Source organism: Stegastes partitus, unplaced genomic scaffold, assembly GCF_000690725.1.
Source record: "Stegastes partitus isolate 25-593 unplaced genomic scaffold, Stegastes_partitus-1.0.2 Scaffold411, whole genome shotgun sequence".
Lineage (NCBI taxonomy): Eukaryota > Metazoa > Chordata > Actinopteri > Pomacentridae > Stegastes > Stegastes partitus.
Genome location: NW_007578142.1, coordinates 51,940 through 72,647, shown reverse-complemented (window position 1 = coordinate 72,647; position 20,708 = coordinate 51,940). Strand labels below are relative to the sequence as shown.

Here is a 20,708-nt window from a genome sequence, read left to right as displayed (position 1 = left end):
TCAGAGCCCAGCAGAAGAGTGAGCGTTTGTGTGGAGCTCTTCCCTCTGAGCCTTCATCTTATCTCGGATAGTAACTGTGTTCTCGCCAAGAGCTTCTATTACGGCCAATTTCCACTGCAGTGTACAGTCTCCTGATCTGTCTGCTCCCTCCGTGTTACACTCTGCTCTCTGTTTAACTGTGCAGCATCGTCTCTCTGCATTGCTGATGCAGCTGCAAGATGCTGACAAAGGAGATGATTGCTCACCCTGGCACCAGCGACATGCTGGCAGGCCGGACCTGGGCCTTCACCAGGCCCTGTTAAAAGGCTGTGACATCGCTCAGGGAGAGAGAACTGTGTTGGCAGAGTCACGGGGCTTTATCTTCACGATGCTCTGGCACATGTTAAACAACCCCTGAAGCAAAAGCTTTGAACATATATGATAATCAGGCTTGGCTTACGCATTATCATGCAGTCATCCACAATCTGATATTTTTAATATTTCCAATGAAAGCCCTGGGAAAAATGTACTATATTAGGCTTTAAATTATTTGTAATGAAATGTTCATTTAGAAGAGTGACATAACTGTAGAATGCTTCTGAATTTATCCCAAGATACCACCGCCATAGTTAAAAGGTTGAATCTTCCTTGTGATGGAGCACCACTGACATGTTGACTGCAAGAGTTGTTGAAATAGGATGAAACTTTAAAATTGCTGTAATTTTTTCACCAGAAAATGACGTCTCAATTTTACAGATTTTTATATATATATGGAAGGTAAAAGGATACAGTCATTGTTTATTGACTCCAGCAGTGTTTTCTGGAAACTAGTTAACATCTTACCACAAAGACACCACTTGACTCTCGTCAGTTTGTTGTATGTGAAATAGTTCAGTCATGGGAAGTGGTTTCTGAACAGTCAAATGTTAGCTTAGCAGAAGATGTTTGTTTTGTAATCCTCTTGTGGTCCTTTAGATTTATTCTCTGACTCCTCAGGGGATCCTAGACCCCTTGTTGGGTTTGATTTCTTTTTACCATGTGGGTCTCAGTATAGTACTCACATGCTATATGAATGCAGTGAAAGAGCTGCTGGCTGCTGTAATCAGTCCTCCTCTCCACACTGGCTGTGATGTGTCGCCTTCACAATCACCAAAGACATGATGGCACAAAATCCACAGTCCTCAGATCTCAGGAGGGCCTCATTCTGGGGGCGCTCACGTTTCAAAACAGAGCCCGGCCTTTAAATATTTCACTCCACTCAGATGAAATAAACTGCAGCGGGAGTTGAAGTTGGATTACTGGATTTCTTTGGCACATTTAATTTAAAAAAAAAAAATTCAAATAAATCCCCTATTAACCATATCTGCACCTGCAAGTCTGTGTTTCTTATTAATGTATTACATTTTGTGGCCTACTTGGTTACTTTATCCATGAACAGAATGTGCTATGCAGTCACACGGATGATACCACAAAGTGACATTTCCTCTACATCCTCCACTTCTCGTGCCAGTCTCTAAGGGGTTTCCCTCGCTGTCTGTCCAGGGAGGCCCCACTGGGAATCAGATCAGCTGTTAATTCTTCCTATGAAGGCACAAAATCCGTCCACTGCTTCTGAAGTGTTTCCTCTTGATCTGAAAAAAAAAAAAAAAACACCCTCATTTTTTTTTTCTCTGCCTCTGTAATGCTTTAATCACCTGGCAAATCCCTCCGTCATGTGGAGTAGATGCAGAAAGCCAGCACCGACACAGTACAGGAGGCCTAATGTGCAGGGAGGATAATTGTCCATTTTAATCCACTCCTCGGCGGTTTCTGCCAGTCAGCCTCTCAGCTGGCAGCCCACTGGCGGTCCTGACCCGTCAATCACAACGCATCACATCTGTCAGGGCTCACGGGAATGAGAATGAAGCATCTGAGATGTTTTAACGTGTCATATCTTCACCGTGAACTGCATGACAGCGTCGGAGAGGAAAAAAAAACAAAAACCACAGGCAGCAGGTTATGTTATCACTACTGAGCCACCACACAGTCTGCAAGGTTGCTCTAAATCCACGTAAAGGATGTAGCCTGCAGCTGTAAGCTTTGCAAATGCAGCTATTATTGAAATGGCAAAGTGCCCTACTTACCCTTTAGAGACTAGCCCTGAAATGAACCAGAAGTGGGTGGCTGACGGCGAGCTTTATGTTAAACTGTACAAGGCAGAGAGAAAGCAGTCGCCTACTGCTACAGAGACTTGGGTTCACTTCCCAGCAGGGGTGCCTCCGCCTTGGCTGGGACCCCCCCAAAGAATACAGCTAGCAGTGTTGCTCTGTGACTTATTCAGTGAGGGAGCATGTCTGGGAGAAAGCTTCCTCTCCAGACCTGCTCAGTCAATTTTTTTTCTGCTCGTTTTCTCTCCTCTTGCACAAACGCTTGTCTTCTACCAGGAAGTGAGTTGGAGGAATCAAGAAAAGAGCAGGATGAAAGTAAACACACAGAGTAGGCTGCTGTTTGCTTTATTATTAGACCTATATAACGAGTCTGCATCCATTTGGAAGTATGTGGACCTGTGAGAAGTCACAAGTAGAGCTGCAACTAATACTTGTTTTCCCTGCTGAATAATCTGCTGATTATTTCTCGATTAATCGATGAGTTGTTTGGTCCATAAATGTCAGAAAATGGTTAAAAAAAACAAAACAAAAACTGCTAATCAAAGACCAAACTGACATCCTTAACCCAAAGATTATTAGTTTGCTGCCATAGATGAGAGAAGAAACCAGAAAATATTCCCGTTTAAAAAGCTGGAATAAGAGATTGTAGACTTTAAATATATAATATCCAACTATATTAATAGTTGACAACTTAATGATTGATCGATTAATCATTACAGCTTGGGCCTGGAGATCTACAATCTATTTTAATACTTTATAATGTGTATACATTAGTCGTAATTGTAATAATAGCTTCATTTATATAACACCTTTTAATGACAGTAGTTTGACAGACCATAGACAATATTTTTAAATTTTTTCTTAAAAGACCTGACTAGCAAAATATGGAGAAATAGAATTAAACATAGCAAAAGACACTAAAGACAGTATCTGAATATAAATAAATCCATACAACAAACACAGCTTAGTACAAATAACATATTAAAATGCCGTAGCACATTTGAGGAACGAAAAAAAACAGATACACGGTAGAAGAGCTAAAGAAAAAGGCTAAAAAAAAAAAAAAAAAAGCATAAAACAAGAGTAAAATGGAAAAAGGGGTAAAAGAGAGTCAAATACATAAAAAGCACATAAAAATTTGAAGAGGATATTTAAAAAAATGAACTTGTGTTTATCAAGTAATTGTTGTACTCGTTTACCACTTTCGGTTTATTTTTCAGCATCAAATACTCACTGAAGGCTTTAACAGTGGCTTTTTTTTTTTTTAAGTTCGTAGTGTGCTGTTTTTATGAAGCCTGGATTCACAGCGGTTCTTGCGGCGCCATTGGTGGCCCAGAAGTCGATGCAAAAACTCCCAACAACTAGTATTTTAATTGAAGTAGATACGTTTTTAGTGAAGTCGTCCTTTTAAAGAACAGAGTATTTAATGTGTTCATGCTTTGGCATCAAAGGGGAACTGCTCTGATTTTATACTTCAAGATGAGTTCATGTCTCTTGCAGAGTGTTACAGCAGTGGAATCACTTGTTAGATGTCTTTTGTGGTTCTGGAGGAGCTTTTCACAACAATAGAAAACAAAAACCCCGATGACTTCTTTCTTTTTTTTAAATTCTACATCTCGAAAGTCCTCTAGTTTTATGGGCACTACTGCACTGGTTTGAAATATGACCGTATAAGTCCTCGTGTGTCCTCAGGGGAAGCTGTGTGAGGTCTGATAAATGTCCTCAAGGGCTTTTGAAAAGTCAAAACAAAAAATATGGTGGTGTGGAGTCGCTATTGGTAGCCTAATGGTCAGCGGCCAAGTTGCATTGTGGGTAACGTAGGCTCCAGGTTCTGTCAACATATTTGGCTTCCCTAAATATTTTGGTTCTTGTCCAAATGGCTTTTCTATAGTTGTTGTGTTTTTATCACAAAAAAAGCAAAGAGTCAAAAGGAAAGAAGGAAGCTATTGACTAATCATAGAATGTAGGGCTGCATGATCGTGGAAAACAGTGAAATTTTGTTTTTCTGCGATATTTTGATATTAAGAAATACATGATTTTTCACCAGATTAATTGAACTTAATTTGGAAAGAAATATGCACTCTGAGTGAGTATGGTGATTTTGTTAGGGATATGGATTTATATTTTCTGCACAGAAAATTAAAAAAATATATTTAAAAAAAGCTGTAAAATGACTATCTGCCGTCTCTTTCGAGTGTGAACCATTTGGAAGCTTTCTCCACTGGTGTAACACCAGCAAAGACGTTCATCTTTTTTTTTTTTTTTGCTTTGGATGCCATTCAGATCTGGCTTTGCATTTATCACACAGAGCTTGGTGGAGCTGATTTAAGTGGTCAAACAAATTAGTCTTGTCGCCTCGTTTGACAGCAACAATCGCAAAACCCTGCCGACAAAGGACCCCTTTTTGATCATTCTTTCTGTAGCCAAAATATTTCCATAACACTGACATTTGTGTTTCTTTTTGAAACCAAATCTTCCTTTTCTTTCCAGTTCCTCTTTCCCTTTGCAGTGCACATGTGGAGTCTGCATGTGAACAAACTCTGTGTCTTGTAAATAAAGTTAAAAGGGGGAACAAGAACCCTTAAATCAGAGTAGATGACATGATATCAGACAGACTTCTGTTGCACATTAGTCATGGAAAATGAGAACCCTGCAGGTTTAGTTTGTATCAAGCTACAAATAAGTGCAATGTGATGATGTGTTGATGCTCAAATGATATATTGTGCAGCCGTAATAGAAGGTGCTGTATTTGTATCAGAGGTGGTCTGGCAGTGACAGGAGCTCTAATAGAAATATAATGGCTGATGGTGAATTTAAGGATAAAAACTATTCAGAGTGCAGCCAACATAGTTTTATTGAAATCTGGTAACTGTGAAGGTCACAATGTATGATTCATTTCATACTCATTGAACCCGTTAGTGACCCCCCGTGTCCTGTGGAGTTATTGTCAACCTGGAAGAGACCGCTCCCATCAGAATAAAGGTGATCACTCAGAGCAACTCTGTATTGATCTGCAGTGACCCTTCCGTTTAAGGGAACAAGTGGACCCAAACAGTGCCAGACAAATGTCCCGCTACAGCATAACAGAGCCACCAGAGCTCCTCACTGTAGGGGTCAAGGGTTCAGGTTTTCCTTTTAGTGTGTAACCCGCCTGTATATGAGACTACACTGAGGCAAACAGAGAGAAATGAAAGTGTGAAAAAGTAAGCTCAAAGCTTGATTTGTCTGCTTGAACTCTGGCTGCACAGCACAATCCACGCAGCGTTTGCCTTCCTGCCTGCTGGTCCTCAGTGGCGGCTCAGCACACTGAATCCGGTCCGCTCTCTCTGGAACCTGCTGCATCTCCGGACACTCCAGTCGCCCATTCATCTGCCTCGCTATCCGAGCAGCCGCAGAGCAGAATGACTGGGCCCGTTGTGTCTCAGCCGGTCATGTGAAGGCTCCGAGTGGCTGAATGACTTTACCCCTGCAGCCCCGCTGCCATTATGTTTTATGGAAGGGGGCTGCTGCTTGAAAAGAGAGAGTCAGCTCTCTTTCTCTGAGGCTTCACACGCTCTCGGCAAAGCCTGCTGGGAGCCTGTCGCCATGACGGCCTCGGACTACGGGGCGGAGAGGAAGGAGGAGTGAGCGCAGACGTGTGGGGCAGCCAAATGGCAATTTTCTGCTGGTAAAGAAGACTTAAATCACATGTTTCACTCACACACTGAGGTCAGCTGGAGTATTTTGAGACTCCCTCGCTGCTCTTATGTACAGATCTCCAAAATAGAAGCCTCGTAACCTGCAACTGAAAAAGCAGTTCTGTTTCTGGTTGAACACTGAGTACTGTATGCTATAGTAAGAGCTCACTTCATTTTCATTTCTGTACTTTTTTCAGTCGCTTGGGTCGTTTTCTACCGAGTCGCATCCACAGGTGTGTGAGATGTCATTGATGAAAATGAAAACAGAACACTGCAGACTTCACCAGAAAGGAAGAATGCCAAACCACATCTGTTCGCATCCTGTTGTCCTCATTTCTAATTTTCTCTCTGTCTCTTCTTTTAACTTTGTTTGTTCTGTGTCTGCAAAGAGACACGGAATATCTATGAATTTCAGTTAACTTTGTTTTTTTGTTTTTTTTTTAGGAATAATTTAGGTAGTATTTTTTCAAATATTGTATAAAATAATTATCTGTAAAATTTTGGTATATCTGTTTTAAATATGATCAAACTGTAATTTTATGGTCACACATTATAAAAGGAAAAAATCACTATAAAAATAGTTTTTTTTTATGTTGACAATATTTATAGTTTTGATCATTTTGCTAAACATATAAATTAACATTATTTTCTGTAATTTTACTGGATTTTATCTGTAATTTAACCAAAGATGGAAAATCTGTAAAATCACAGTTTGATAAATTATACATACATACAGAATTGTTCAGGCAAATATCTTCACAAATAATTATATTTTAGTCTATTTTAAATACAGTACATTATTTGGTCACACACTGTAAAAACACTGATTTTTGACGTGGACATTATTTACAGTTTAGACTGTTTTTTTTTTTTTATTATTGCAGTTAACATGTAAATTAATATTTTTTTCCTGTTTTACTAGATATTATCTGATATGAAAATCTGTTAAATAACATTTAATAACAAGACTGTTCAAAGTGTTTACAGTGCTGTTACAGTCTCGTCGTCTACGTTTTGATACACAACATAAAAGCTGCACACACAAACTGATGCATAGCCTTCAGGTTGTTTCCCATCATGCCCTACTTTACATTTATTGATCTCGCTTTTGTCAGATAAACCAGTCGGTCTGTGGAGGCCTCGTTCAACCAATAACAGGAAATGTTCATGTAAGAGACCCCCACAAACACAACTCGCCAGCAGCAGTAGCAGCAGTAGCAGCTTTCCGTGTGGGCGTCTGCTGTTGCAGAACAAACAGTTGCATCACATCGGCAAAGCCGGCGTGCACTTGCAGCGTCATTACCGCTCTGCTCCAGCAATCAGCGGAGCCGCAGAGACAGATTAAATTAGATTAGCAGGGCTGAGCTTTAAAGTCAAATCAGCAGCTAATGGGTTCTAACATATCTGGCAGCAGTGACAGCGCGTCTTTTGTAAATAAAGGGCAGTTAGGAGGCGCGCCATGCAGTTAACCTCGACCCTCCTGCCACACAATGACTCCACTGTGTAATTCTGCTGTCAGTCACAGAGCTGGCAGCCACTGTAAAGTTTATCCACGCTGGTGGACATTTATCTTGTAAATAAAAGTTACCATGTAGAGCTTCAGAAATGCCCTCTACGGTTTGGTTCTGCACTTTTGTTCCCTGCAGTTTTTTTGCGCATAGTTTGGAGGTTTACAAAGATCTTATTCTGTGGTAGAAGTTAATAAAAGCAACGAGAGCATCAGCTGAATGCTAAAATAGTTGAAACAGAATCCCAGCTCTTTTTATTTCAGAGCGGGTGCGTTTGGACATAATAGAATTGTTAACCTTTTTTTTTAACTTCCCAGAGCTGGAAAGCAGTTGTGCCATACTGTATTTAAGTGCAAAAACAAAACAAGTATTTTGCTTCTTTACACAACACATCCACACTTATCCAGCTATGCTTATGTTCAATTTATGCACCAAATATACGCTGAATGTGAATTCTGCTGCTGTATTTTGAGCCACATCAGCCCATTTTTAATCACGAGGCCTTATTTGAAAGTGCAGTGAGTCCAATGCTGGAGCGAGTACACAGCAAAACAGTACTTAATTATCTTTTTAGTCATCAATAGTGGTACATACTTGTTGAATCACTTTGTGGTGCACGCTGCTTTTATCTTCAAACGTCTCGTATTTTCTCGTAAAAACAAGTGAGTGAACGTTAAAGGGTTTAACCAGTGGCTCCGACTGGTTTTGCTTGTAATCGCTTACAAACATGGTCGGAGGCTCTGACTGTGTTACAGATGTGCATTCCCATCCACATGTTTTTATGCACTTTTTTGTGCACAAACTCGATGTGTGGAAACGCACTGTTGCAAATCTCTTCACAAAGTAAATCGGTGTATCAATAAAAAACAAGTGTGACAAAGTGAAATAGAAATGTGACTTAAATGTCATCCTAGCTTTCACAGAAGAAAAGAAAAGTCGTCTTGAATGAAAACATAAAATCACATACATGAACCAAACAGGAGGACCATACTTCTATTGCATTGGGTTCTGTCACCTCTTCGGATCCACGTCTTCTGCAGTGGTTTTATTGCACCCGACTTGAGTATTAATTCAACTCCTAGTTTTTGGATGTCTATAGGGGATTATGTACCAATTCTGTTCAAATTTGCACTAAATTTGGATGCAAATGTAACCATTGCCTCCTCTCCAAACTTCTCAGGTGGGCTGATTTAAATATGTGTTTGAGGGCATGAATAGGTCAAATTATTCATTATTTCACAAAAACAGCTAGGATGAGAGAGAATTCCAAGAACTTATGTAAATGTGTATAACAAAAACATGTTTTCTTCTTCCCTCTCCCATTAGCCATCCCGTTGGCCCTCAGAGTTTGTCCTTGTCACTTTAAAGGGTCACATAATGGGGCTAAACCACTCGTCTGTGTTTATAATAAGGCAGAAAAAGGCTGCTTACACACTCGGTGCATCTCTTCGCTGTCTCACAAGGGCCATTTTCCTGCAGTACAAGTGCTTTAACGTGTAATATTTTAGAGAATATGTCTTTACTTATCTGTAGGTAGGATGCAGGACTTGAACCTGCTTAAAATGGAATATTTTACCACTGATGTAGCGGTACTCTTGCTTTCTGAATACATCTCCCATCACTGTTTATGGTTTGGTTCTCACTACTGAGGGGGCTTTATGATTTAAGGTTGTCTGTATGTCTATACGTCCCTTTCTCAAGAATGCAATATCTCTAAAACACCTTGAGGGGTTTTCTTCAAACCTTGCAGAAGTTTTTAGTTGGATTAGATTTTGGTGGTCAAACGTTAATCTGATGTCACATCCATCTCATTCTCGTAAGTGAGATACATCAGGAACGCCTGGTGGGAATTTCTGGACTCGAGGATGGACTGATAAGAATTTGTTCGTCAGAAGTCACTTTGACCTCACTAAACATGGCCATAACTCAAGAATTAATTCTCTGATTATTGCAAAACTTCATACAAAAATATGAAGCAGTGACATTTTATATCCAACAGGTGGACAGTCAACTTCTCTGTGACGTCTAAACACTTTTCTAACTATTATTCAATGCCATAACTTACAAACAGAAGAAGAAATTGTGACCATATTTCGGTACCCACCTATTAAACGTCTTCTACATATATAAGTCTGGATTGACATGGATGTAAACAGCAACCTAACCCTAACCCCGGTTGGCGGAAGTATACACCTGCTAGGTGTTACTTCTAGTTTCTTCACTGTTCAGAGAATCCGTTTTGTGAGTTTGGAGACTCAGAACTGACAACAGGCTAAAAGTTTATGCGACTAGTCAAAACTATAACTGCAAATTGGATGTTGACTGAGCCAGGGTGGCTGTCGGTGCCTGTCATTATCATTCCAGGGAAAAATCTACAGATAGAAACATGATTAAATGTGTGCCAAGATCAAAAAATAGTAAAGTGAAAATGAAATGAGCTGTTAAAAGACCCACAGAAGAAAGAGAGTAAATATAGTTTTCGTGTGTTTATTTCATTTATTGGTTGGGGGATTTAATTTACATGTCTTTTTATACTCAAATTTAATTATTTAATATCATTTATTGATGTTATTGTGACATATCCGAGCATTTTTACTGCTTACTGGCTTCCACAAACGAGTGCATCTGCTAAATACTAAAACTGAAAGCAGCAACATTCTGATTATTTAAAAACGTATTTTGACAAAGTGGATATATTGCAGTTTTTGCTTTTTGCCTGTAGAGCAAGCAGCCTTTATTTGTGCTTCTGTACATGAAGTCCACTGCCAGATGGCACTGAGGATTTTTTATTTATTTTTTTCCAAGCTGCCTGTGATGCCCTACATTTAATAGCATCGTCTTGTTCACACCTGGAAAAGTGAATGAATGGATTTCCAAAATCCACCTGCTGGAGAGGCAGAAAAAAAAAAAAACCCCTCCAGAGCAGTGAAATGAGGCCATCACACTGGCTTTTCATTAAAGCTGGCAGCTCTCTTGTTTACTAGTTGAAATATTACGGTCACAGCACCGACATGTTTCTGTGTCAGTCAGGTGAGACTTTTTTTGTCCTTCTCTTCACATTGTTTCGGTTTTTTCTCACAGCGATAACAGGTTAAAACAGCTGCACTAATAGACTCTGAGGCTGACAGTCTCTTGATGCCCTCCCAAAGCATTCTGGAAAAAAAAAGTCAAATAAACTTCACAAGACCCATTTTCGCAAAGAAGCGTGAATGACGGCGACTCGCACATGCAGTTGATATCCATGTTTTATTGAATGCGACAATGAATAATTGAGCGTCTCTGTGTCCCCGCAGGGCCTCTGTTTTGGCGGCGCACAAAGCAATGTGGAGGAAATAAAGATCCTGATACGCTGAAAAACCAGAGGTATGACTCTTTCAAACTCCACCAGACTTGCACACACGCTCTCGCACGCATTTGTAACCTCACACAAAACACACTTGTAGATGAACTCGGGCGTGTTTACTCCCACGCGCCATATGAGAGTAACCTCGTGTAGCTACTGACAGCAGATGGCTGGACTGCAAAACGCGCTCATTCTGGAGGATTTTCCTTGTCTTTAAACGGATGTGGGTCATGGGGATGGTGGAGCGAGCACACACACATACGTTAAACCACGCACAGACGCACACAACTAGCTGAGATTGTTTGCCAGAGGCCAACCTGCTGTCCCGAGTACATACACATACCTGTGGTGCATTCGCTTAGACTGCATGCTCTGCTCTGCGCTTTATGAAATGAAACGGTCACCTGTGCACCTCTTCTCGCACGAGTGGTGCACTGCTGCTATTGTTGTTGTTGCAAGTTTGACCCACAGGTGAGCAGATGCAACCAGCTAAAAGCGAAAGTGGTGTATTCCTTTATGACCCAGCCCTCTGGTTTTTTTTTGTTGTTTTTTTTTTTTCCTGCTGCCATCTTTAATCCGCAGTGCAGCAGTAAGGTCAACACATAACATTCCCGCGGGAGTTAATGTGAGGTTACGCTGCAATCCTTTCCTCAGCCATGTGTGTGTGTGTGTTTTTCCTTATCCCATGCAACATATTTCCGGGCTAAAATCGCAGCAGATGAAAGATGTTACAGCCATTTCCTAATCTGAGCGTTAGCGTGCTTGCGAGGTCAGAGAGGAACACGAATGGCAGCGATGTCAGATTAGTTATCGACAGCCGGCAGCAGCGTGTGTCTTTGCCTCCTTGAGTCAGAGCAGAGCATCACGGGCAGGCCGCTGGAGACCGGAGCTATTCACAAGTCCGAGATGCATGTCAAGTCCAAGAAATGTTTGAGCACGGTGCTGCATCAAAAGAGACTTTGGCACCACACATGGATTGTAAGAAAGCAGTCAGAAGTGAGCGACTATCATGTCTGACAAACCTCTCATCTCAGTTCTCAGTTTGTACATCCTCGATTCCTTTCCTCCTACTTGAGACAAAAGCAGAGGAGGTGAGGAGGAGAGATGAGGAGTGCAGGTATTTAACAAAATGAGACAGCCTTGTTTTGTAGCCATCCTTTTAAAGTAACATCAATTCAAATGTGTGTGCAGCACATCTGGATCATCTGTCCATTCACTAGTTTAAAGCCCTACTGTTGTATTTTATGACCTCTGTCAGATGAGCAAATATTTGTATGCGATGTGCTTTACAGATACCACCACACAAATAGTCTGGGGCAGGAAGTGTGGTCATGCATTTGATCATCTTATTTAACTGATAGAGCACCAGATTAACCGTCTGAAACCCCAAACCCTACCGACAAATTTCGAAGGCCTGCTGTAACATTCATCAGAGGTAGAAACGACAGAGTTGTGGGATTTCTGACAGTCCTTGAACTAATCATGTGTGATACAATATCTCATAGAAAAAGAAATGTCCAAACCTAAGCCTAAAGTTGTGATATTTTGTCAGAATCACCTTAGTCTACTTGACTTATTTAACAAACTAATCACAAATAAGCTGTTTATACCAAATTCTGTTAAAAATAAATAAATAAATAAAATTCTGCGCTTTTGAACACAACTTCGAAGCTATTAGTGACAGAAATTAAGGTACTTTTGAGCTGAATTGAACTACAAGATGAGTTTACACACAGCAAATATGGAAACAAATTCAAAATGCTAGTAGTGAAATGTCTGTAGTATGTCGACTCACCATGTTTTTCCAGTACTGGTGACACCTGTGGGCGCTTGGAAAATGTATGTTGACTGCCAGTTTTTTATTTTTTCTTAAATCAGTAATTAAATGAATGTAACTGTAGTTTTTTCTCTTTTATGTTTATGGCATTAGAATTTCGTTAGATTTCGTATTTGTGCCGTTTACATAAAGGTGCAGAACTTCAAATTTTAGTAAAAAGCGAAGCCACTGTGACTAAAAGTCGCCCAGAAATTGCTTGCAGTTTGTGGGGATGAATAACTAATACAACTTCTGATAAGCCTACAAAGAAACAGTTGCATTTGAGTCCTGGTCCCACCATGTTTTGTATATTCGCCCTTGCAACCTCGCTCATAGCTCCTCTGGCTCCTTTATTCTCAAGATGCATTTTAGGATTTGAGATCCACGATATCAAGCTGAGATGGATTTCTGGGTCACACAGGACTGTCGGGAGACGAGGTGACGCGAAGTAGAGAAATGAGAAGAGCCCTCAGTGCCAGAAAGCAGCATAACCGACTTTTTATTCTCACTTTGATCTCCGCTGTAATTTTTGCAAAGACTTTTCTGATTTAACCACAATCTGATCTGAAGTTTTACCGTAGTTGCCTTAGGCTGAACACCTACTTAACAGCACTGAGCTGGAGGGCATTTACCTTATACTTTGCCAGACTGTGATGCCTGCTTTGACAACCTAAAATATATATATTTCTGTATGCTTTTAGCAGAGCAGACAAAAGGAACGCAGAATATAACATTTTGGTCATCTATCTTGAAAATGATTAGTGCTCATGATTTCTACTGTAAAATAAAAGTGCTCAAATGTCAGTCTTCCAAAGCCGACCAGCAAATATAAAGAAAATTAAAAATGTTATTAGACAAGTGCATCATGTTTCTGATTCATTTCAATCGACAGTTGGAGTTGGCTGTGCAGTTTTTTGCATGCAGTCACATTTTTTTAACATTAGAAACTGTCAAGACTCACTTTGTTTTCATGTTTTACACAGTTTAATAGCTCCAGTGGATCCAGAGGTTAGAATGCTGCGGTATTAGATAGCATGAGCTAATTCGACAGTAATTATTCGGTTCACGGCCGAACCGAACGTCTTATACTGCAGCGGTTTTTGGAGGATAAATTTGAGGAAGTCAGCAGATGATTAAAGGGGAAAAAAACGAAAGAAAATACCAGAAAGAGGAAATATTTTTTTGGAAAATTGTCGTTCATCCCTTCAGTTGAGGTCCAAAGACTGGAAATATCTGCTGAATAAAAAAACAACACTAGAAGTGAAGCACAACGTCTGCTCCTGGCAAACAGCTGGCAATCCATCCTCATCATATTTTTAGTTTCCTGGACAATTTCTGTGAAGTCAAGAACCTTCTGTTCTACACAGGAGCTGCTTGTTAGCTCCACTTGTTTTACAACCTGTTTGAAAGTCAAAGAAATGTCGGTGTCTATACAGGTCAGGGGTGTTTAACTCCTTAACTTCACCCTCAGAGGTTCCAACAATGTGAAACAACCTGCTGACAGAGGAGATGCAATGTAAAAAAATAAAAAATAAAAACCCCAGCAGAGCAACCAACAAATAGTTATAAATAGAGAGGAAAGTTTTTGGGGTAGATTTCATCAATGGGTTAGTGGAAACAAGCTGAACAAGGGAATTCTTCCAGGAAACTGAAGTCAGCTGAGCATCCGACATTCACAGCGAATGTATTCATTATGCAGGCTCAGTCATCGCTGCACTAATAGCTCCTTTATTATGTGTGCTCCAGTTTCCTACGGTGGCTTCGGCGACGGAGCTCGGGCTCATCGCAGAGCGCAGTCACAGTTTGCCGTGTGACTCAGCCCTTTTCGGAAGAGCTTTCTCCGTGTGTGTGAAATGGAAGGCGAGCTACGGTACGGCGGCGTGGCGGGCGTCAGAAGAAGCTCCGCAGAGCTGCAACTGTAGCACATCAAGAGCACCCGTACTGTGGGACTGTGGAACTGATGTGTGTGTGTGTGTGTGTGTGTGTGTGTGTGTGTGCTGGGTGGGTGGTATTGTAGGCTGGTGAGAAAGAGAAAATGAGTCACCGATTCCAATCATGTTTTCATGCTTCCACTCTAACCCTCTTCCACGCAGAAAGAAGAGCTAAACAGCACAGTGGTAATTATCCTCACATTATCCCAGACATTGATATTCATTGCTAGAATCATTCGCAGCCACGACACAAACACACACTTGTATTCGCCTTTAGCCTCCAGAGCTCCAGAGCCGACTGCTCGCCCTCTCCTCCTCCCAGCTTGTTACCTCCACGATAATGACTCTGCCAGTGTGGGCTGTGCAGCTATTCAGTGAAATGTCAGCGTTGCCCTCAGACTGTGGCTCCATTGTGGTTCCCAGTTTGCCTGATGGTAAGGAGATGCAGTCCGTGGGTAGAAGTGTTGCCGCTAATGAACCTTGTTAAGCCTCACTCCATTATATTGACACATCTGGTGGCATTTTTCATCCGCTTCCTCTGCCTAATTAAGTGATCTGTTCAGGATTCGGGCTGCAAAGTGAAGCACAGAACACACCGGATGTTCTCTGCTGCGTGCCGGCTCTGCGCTTGTTACCCAGTTTTAAAGTGGCCTCAGCGTGACACATCGGCGGCGGATTCTGCTCAACAGGAACGCACCGCCAGTCTTCCTTCGGCCAACTGATGGCCATTAAGTATCCTACTTATATAAAACGCTCTGTCTTGACCGTCACATCCATTCACATCAGAGCGTCTCGTTGCCGGCGTCACTACGCTGTCGAGGTTTGAGAAAGCGGAGACGTCAGCGAATTAACGGCAGTGCTCTGCCCCGCTGAGAAACATCAGCTCTGAGGAACATCAGTGCTGCTGTGGTGCTCTGGATCTGCAGTCATCGCTGGGATCTGTCTCAGAAATCACATCCATCTGTGACATCTTATGTACTGCAGAATGTGTGCCCGATTGTGTCTGTTAATGCAAGGATTTATTTATTATTCAGGGATTGCTCACATAGGCACAGTGAAGGAGGAAAACTCCAGATGATTTGTTGACGTACCGGCTAACTTTAACTGAGTTGTAAGTCCACCTTGAACGCTTTGGAACAGCTTTAATGCTGCTTGTCATAGAAGTCTGTGAACCTCTTCGAAAAACGATTCTGGTGCTGAAGCAATGTGTTAGTTATTTTCATTACACATTAGATTATTTGGTTTTTGTCATCTTTGTGATCATTTTTTGTTCTTTTTGGGTTTGGTTAGTTGACTTTGGGTTTATACTAATCATGAAACTCAATTTTAAGCAGTTTTTTGAGCTTCCAACGTAGAAATATTGATTGGTTTTCTGAGTTGGTATTCGATCATTTATTTGTTCTCTTTTGGTTCTGGTCTGTTGCTCTGACTAAATGAGCTGTTTGAAGATGTAACTTTGGGCTTTTGAAAGCTTTGATAAACATTTCACTCCATTTGGTGCCACTTTCTTTTACAGCAGACAATGTGATTATCAATAGTCATGTTTCTATAACATATTTTAAGTGCAGTTTGAAGCCTGACATTAGATGATTAATGGAAATAGCAGAAACAATGTTATGAGCCAAGTCTAGGGGAAAACTTCTCATAACATGTTGTGCGATTCCCTACTCTTCCTACTACCAAGGAATGAACACTACAATTCACAATTTAAAGCAGTTTTATTTTAATATGAAGTTGAGCAGAGTCCTGAAAGGAGGACGTAGCATCAACCCTAAAACTTTTCTAGTTGTAAACAACAACAAAAAAAGAAAAAAAAAGCTTCAGTTTCACAGAACTTTTAACAATTGCTTGAGCTGATTTTGGACTTTCTTAGTAAATGTTGAGATCTAACTCAGGTGACTGATCAGCTGTTTTTGCTTTTTTCGTTGTCTTCACCTCTGGACAGGAAGAAACCTGACCAGCTTACATGAAAGGATAATTAACTTGCTTGATTGAAAATGGTTCCTGAAGACTTTTATCAGTTTTTTTCTCATATTTCGCCAAAGATTAGTTTCTTCTTCTTCGAGGTTTTTTCACGTTCTGGTATTGTTGCAGGCTTCTACTACTCTGCTGGTTACAGGCATGTGTACACGTCACCTTCTGACCCCACAAAAACAACTTTATTCACTTCAAAGAGATAATGGAAACAAGTCTAATTCTTGGTTTTTTTTTCTTCTTTCTTCTCTGTAGTTAGTCCCTTCACGTTAATCAATAATAAAGGCGACACAGCTCTAAACCCTTCCATGAACCCTTGTTGCCTGAGTGAAAGCATCTACATCTTGTTATAATGCACCGGTTCTTTTTCCTACATTTCCCAAAATGCACTTCCCTGTGAACGGGCCTGCTGCTTTCAGTTGGTTATCCATGTCAGCAGAGAATCATGTTGTTGCTGTATTTCATTCTGGTCTATTGTCAGTGAACGACTCAACAACAACAGTGTGGTAGGAGATAAAAATATACACCCAAACAGCAAAATAGCTCCAAAAAATGCAGGTTTGCTTTCCAGTAGCTGTCTGCACAGCAAGAATTATATCTATTCTAGGTCTCTGCTCTTCTACTGCTTACATTTATTTTATTTTTTTCAAGCAAAACAAGAGAATCCAGAGGAGCAAAAAGCAATAGATAAGGTGGGACGACATGTTTTTTCCCAGCAGCACCAGAAATAATATAAATAGAGAATAAAAAATATTCAGACATATTTCTTTATCTGTTTTGATAAATGTTTCATTTACTCAAGCATAACAGACGTTTTTGTTCATCAGATAGTCAGAAATAATTGGAAAATGCGTAGATTTCTGTCCCATAAGGCGACAGAGACCCGCTGCTTTTACTGTACCAATCACGCTTGCACCTTACAAAGGCCTATTTAGCTCCAGAAAACCCCTCTGGGACACGTGACAACCTGTTCCAACTGGCTTTAATCTGCACCTCTGCGGACACCTCTTTTGATGTTTCGCCCTCTCTTTCATATGAGTAGAAGTGGAAGGATGTCTGAAACCCATTTTCCCACTTAAAGCCCCGTCCAGCGCCGGCTGTGACAGCGGTCGGCCGGGTGGGCGGAGGGCCACGTGCAGCAGGCCAGAAGCTTGGCTCAGGCTGGGACCGTAATGTTTATGAAGCGTGTCGTCTGTTTAAACTGATTTGTCTTGTTTGTTTGACTGGGGGGAAGTTTCGAGCTTGTGAACTGTCTCTGCTCGGTGCGTCGACAGCTGGCTGCTGTGGGTGCGAGTTGGCTGCAGTGTGTTGTTGTGCTGCTTACAGGATGGGTGGTTGTGTATATGTCTGTGTGTGTGATTGATGCTACTGTGCAGATGGTGCAGTACCATAACCTCATCCTGTGTCACTGTTTCGCCAACTTGCTAAAGAGCCATCTCCTCCACACATCTGCCAGTGCATGCTAATGACAAGTGTCGGACCTGTTAAGCACTTGTTGTCTTCACTGTATTTCCTGTGTGTCTTTGTGAGGTTTAAGGTGTGAGTGTATTCTATGTCACAGTATGATCATTGCTCTCTTGCTAATCTCCACTGCATGTTGCTAACATAGCAGAAAATCACAGAAATAAGACATTAGGTGAGCTGCCTGTGTGTATGCATGCAGATGACGAGGCCACCATATGGCCAGAATAGAACACAGATTTTTTTTATTGGCCGATTTTTTACAAAAAAGTCGGGGTGGGGAGTCAGACGGTCCTGAACAACAGCAGCTGTAACTCCTCTCTGACAAGCTTTAGACTTACTGCCCAGCCCGCTGAGCGCTGTGACAGGTATATTGTCACCGCTCTGGGTGTACCAGGCCTTCCTTCACACTCGGATGGGCTTATTATGGACACATCCTCACAGGGGTCCAACAATGGAGTTTTTCACTCTGCCGCGGCAGGGCTGAAAACCTCACACGGAAACATTTTCTGCTTTGCAAATTAGCCTAATCTGAACCCACCCAGGCAAGAAGACCATCGATCCCACAAAGAAAACTTCTGTTGCAGAAACCTATATAACTCTCATGGGGCACTGAGATCACTTCACAGAGCTGCAGTTATCTGAATTCACCACATTGACCCTCAAAGTATTCCTGCTAGGCTTTGTCATTATGTGTTACGTACCGGTTTCCTCACTCGGGACGCTCTGAATGTTGCTCCGGCTTCCTGTATTCGGGCCTGTCAATAATCGCCCACAGTGTCCATCAGCGCTCCACATGTTGGAGGTTTAGCAGTGACGTGCTTTTAATTATAATGGGGGCGGGGATAAGGGCGGCTGTTTGGGCTGCGGCCATATGTCCCTCGGGTCCCCGGGGACTTAAGCCAGCAGCTTAATGAGCAGCCCCGCAGGAATTAGTGCTACTTTAACCACTGTGTTTTGACTGCTGGGAGAGGCCCGCTGCTCAGCTGATTTACAGCTGCTGAAGGGTGGTGGAGGAGGAGGAGGAGGAGGAGGAGGACCTGCAGAGGACGCTTGAACCTCATCCTGTCTGTTAATAGTCATGTTAAACTGTTCAAACACTGGCCTGACTGGAGTTTGAACACAGCACTGACCGTAACACAGATGACATTAAAAACTCTAATCCTCTAGTCTCCATTAGAAGATTTTCAAAAGTCGACTTTTTTTTCCCCTCCACAAAACCTCTTTTTTTTCATTTAGCAAAAGAAGCCACATTTCTAAATTGCGATGTAACTTTAAAGACTTTGGCTAAATTTAGTGATGTCAAATTTGCAGAATAAAGGACATGTTTATTACAAATCAAATTCAATACCAACAACAGTGATTTAGTACCCGTTCCTATCTATCACACGACAGATAGAACTAAAAACACCCCAAAAAAATCTAATCTAGAAACATCATTATACTGTGCCATTAACATTTAGCGACCTAAATATAAGCAGTGAAAATTCTGCTGCAGTCTTTCAGCCCATTCAGAATCATGTTAAACAGGCAGTGTAGAGTTCAAGGAACACACAGGGGATATGTCCCCTTCAATATTTAGAACACGTGCATTTCTGATCCCAAAACACAGATAGGTTATGTGTGGTGTGTTTTAAGCGTGCAGAAAGTGTTCAACGTGAGCGTTACTAACGTGAAAAGGCGCCACATGCTCAATTAACAAGGTTACTGCCCCAAAGAAAAAAACACAAAAGCGGACAGGGGAGTAAATCATGCCTTTATGTGTGTTGACTCAGCAGGGGATAATATTAAATGAGAAAAGTCGATCTAAAGGTAAAACTGTATTTGAAAGCAATGCAGAATCCCTGGGAGCCTTACTGCATTATGTTAGGTTGTATTTTAAATTGTTACCTGACGCCTGAGTTTGTTTGTTTGCTTTACATGTCTCATAAAGTCATTTACATGCTAAATTGATGCAGAGAAATTCCCAGAGGTGGACACATAGATCTCTCGCCTATTTAAACAAAACCGGCCCCCGTATGTTCAGCAAACTGTTTGAAAGCACGAGGATTCATTAGAATGTGGTCTATAGGGGCGACAGAAAAAAACACTCAAGTTGAAAACCAGCCGTTCTGATCATGTGTGGACATGAAGAGAAGTAATGAGGCGCCGTTACTGCCGTGTGGCATCGCGTTGCAAAATAAATCTGGGCAGGAAATCCTCTGGAACCTGCTCCGTGTCCAAATCTAATATTAAATGCTGTCATAAAAGCTGTAGTGCAGTGAATGTAGTCAGCTTTTACAGACGTCTTTTTTTTTTTTTTTCCCGGCTGCGCTGTTGCAACAATAGAATTAAACTTTGGACAGAAAGGAAAGCAAAACCCACAAAGCTCGGTTACACGAAATACAATTCAGCTTAAATAAATCTCAATTAAACCCTCACGTTTTGTTGTGTTCTGAGCAGCACGCCAGCGGCCACTTCCTGAGCGATTTGCTTACACACGGCCAACGGTGGGTTGCTGCTTGTTCACACACACAGCGTCCATGTGAGTCAGCTCTGCAACAACACAACAACACACTGACTCTCCAGTTAGCATTTCCAACTTCATTTCCAAACATTTCTGCCCACCTTCTATTAGCATCACCGCAGCTACCTGTTCTCTTCACCGAAGAGCAGCAAGCGTTTCAGAAGCTGGATTCAATCACGTCTTCACTGAACTACTACTGACTGTCATGAGTTTAGTTCTTGAAAATGCAAAACTGTCATATGATGTGACATGCACTGCTGCTGTTCATCCTGCTATTTTGTTGTGGTCTCGCTCAGCTGTTTTGCTTTTTCTTCATCTGTCTTTTTGTTTTATCTTCTTTATCCACTGTAAAGCATTGTGCCATAT

At 41.4% G+C, this 20,708-nt stretch overlaps 1 protein-coding gene across 7 annotated transcripts in view; it reads left to right on the top strand.

Moving 5' to 3' along the window:
- Window positions 1-20,708, top strand: part of fynb (FYN proto-oncogene, Src family tyrosine kinase b) — an 83,200-nt gene that overhangs the window by 10,559 nt on the left and 51,933 nt on the right. For 3 of the 7 annotated variants that reach the window (XM_008285623.1, XM_008285620.1, XM_008285622.1), the window contains exon 2: window positions 10,605-10,674. The exons of 2 other annotated variants lie outside the window; for them this stretch is intronic. The gene's annotated coding sequence lies outside the window, so the exon portion shown is untranslated. Of the gene's footprint in view, window positions 1-10,604; window positions 10,675-14,216; window positions 14,588-20,708 lie in introns of all 7 variants that reach the window. 2 more of the 7 variants (XM_008285624.1, XM_008285621.1) reach the window with 2 other exon arrangements.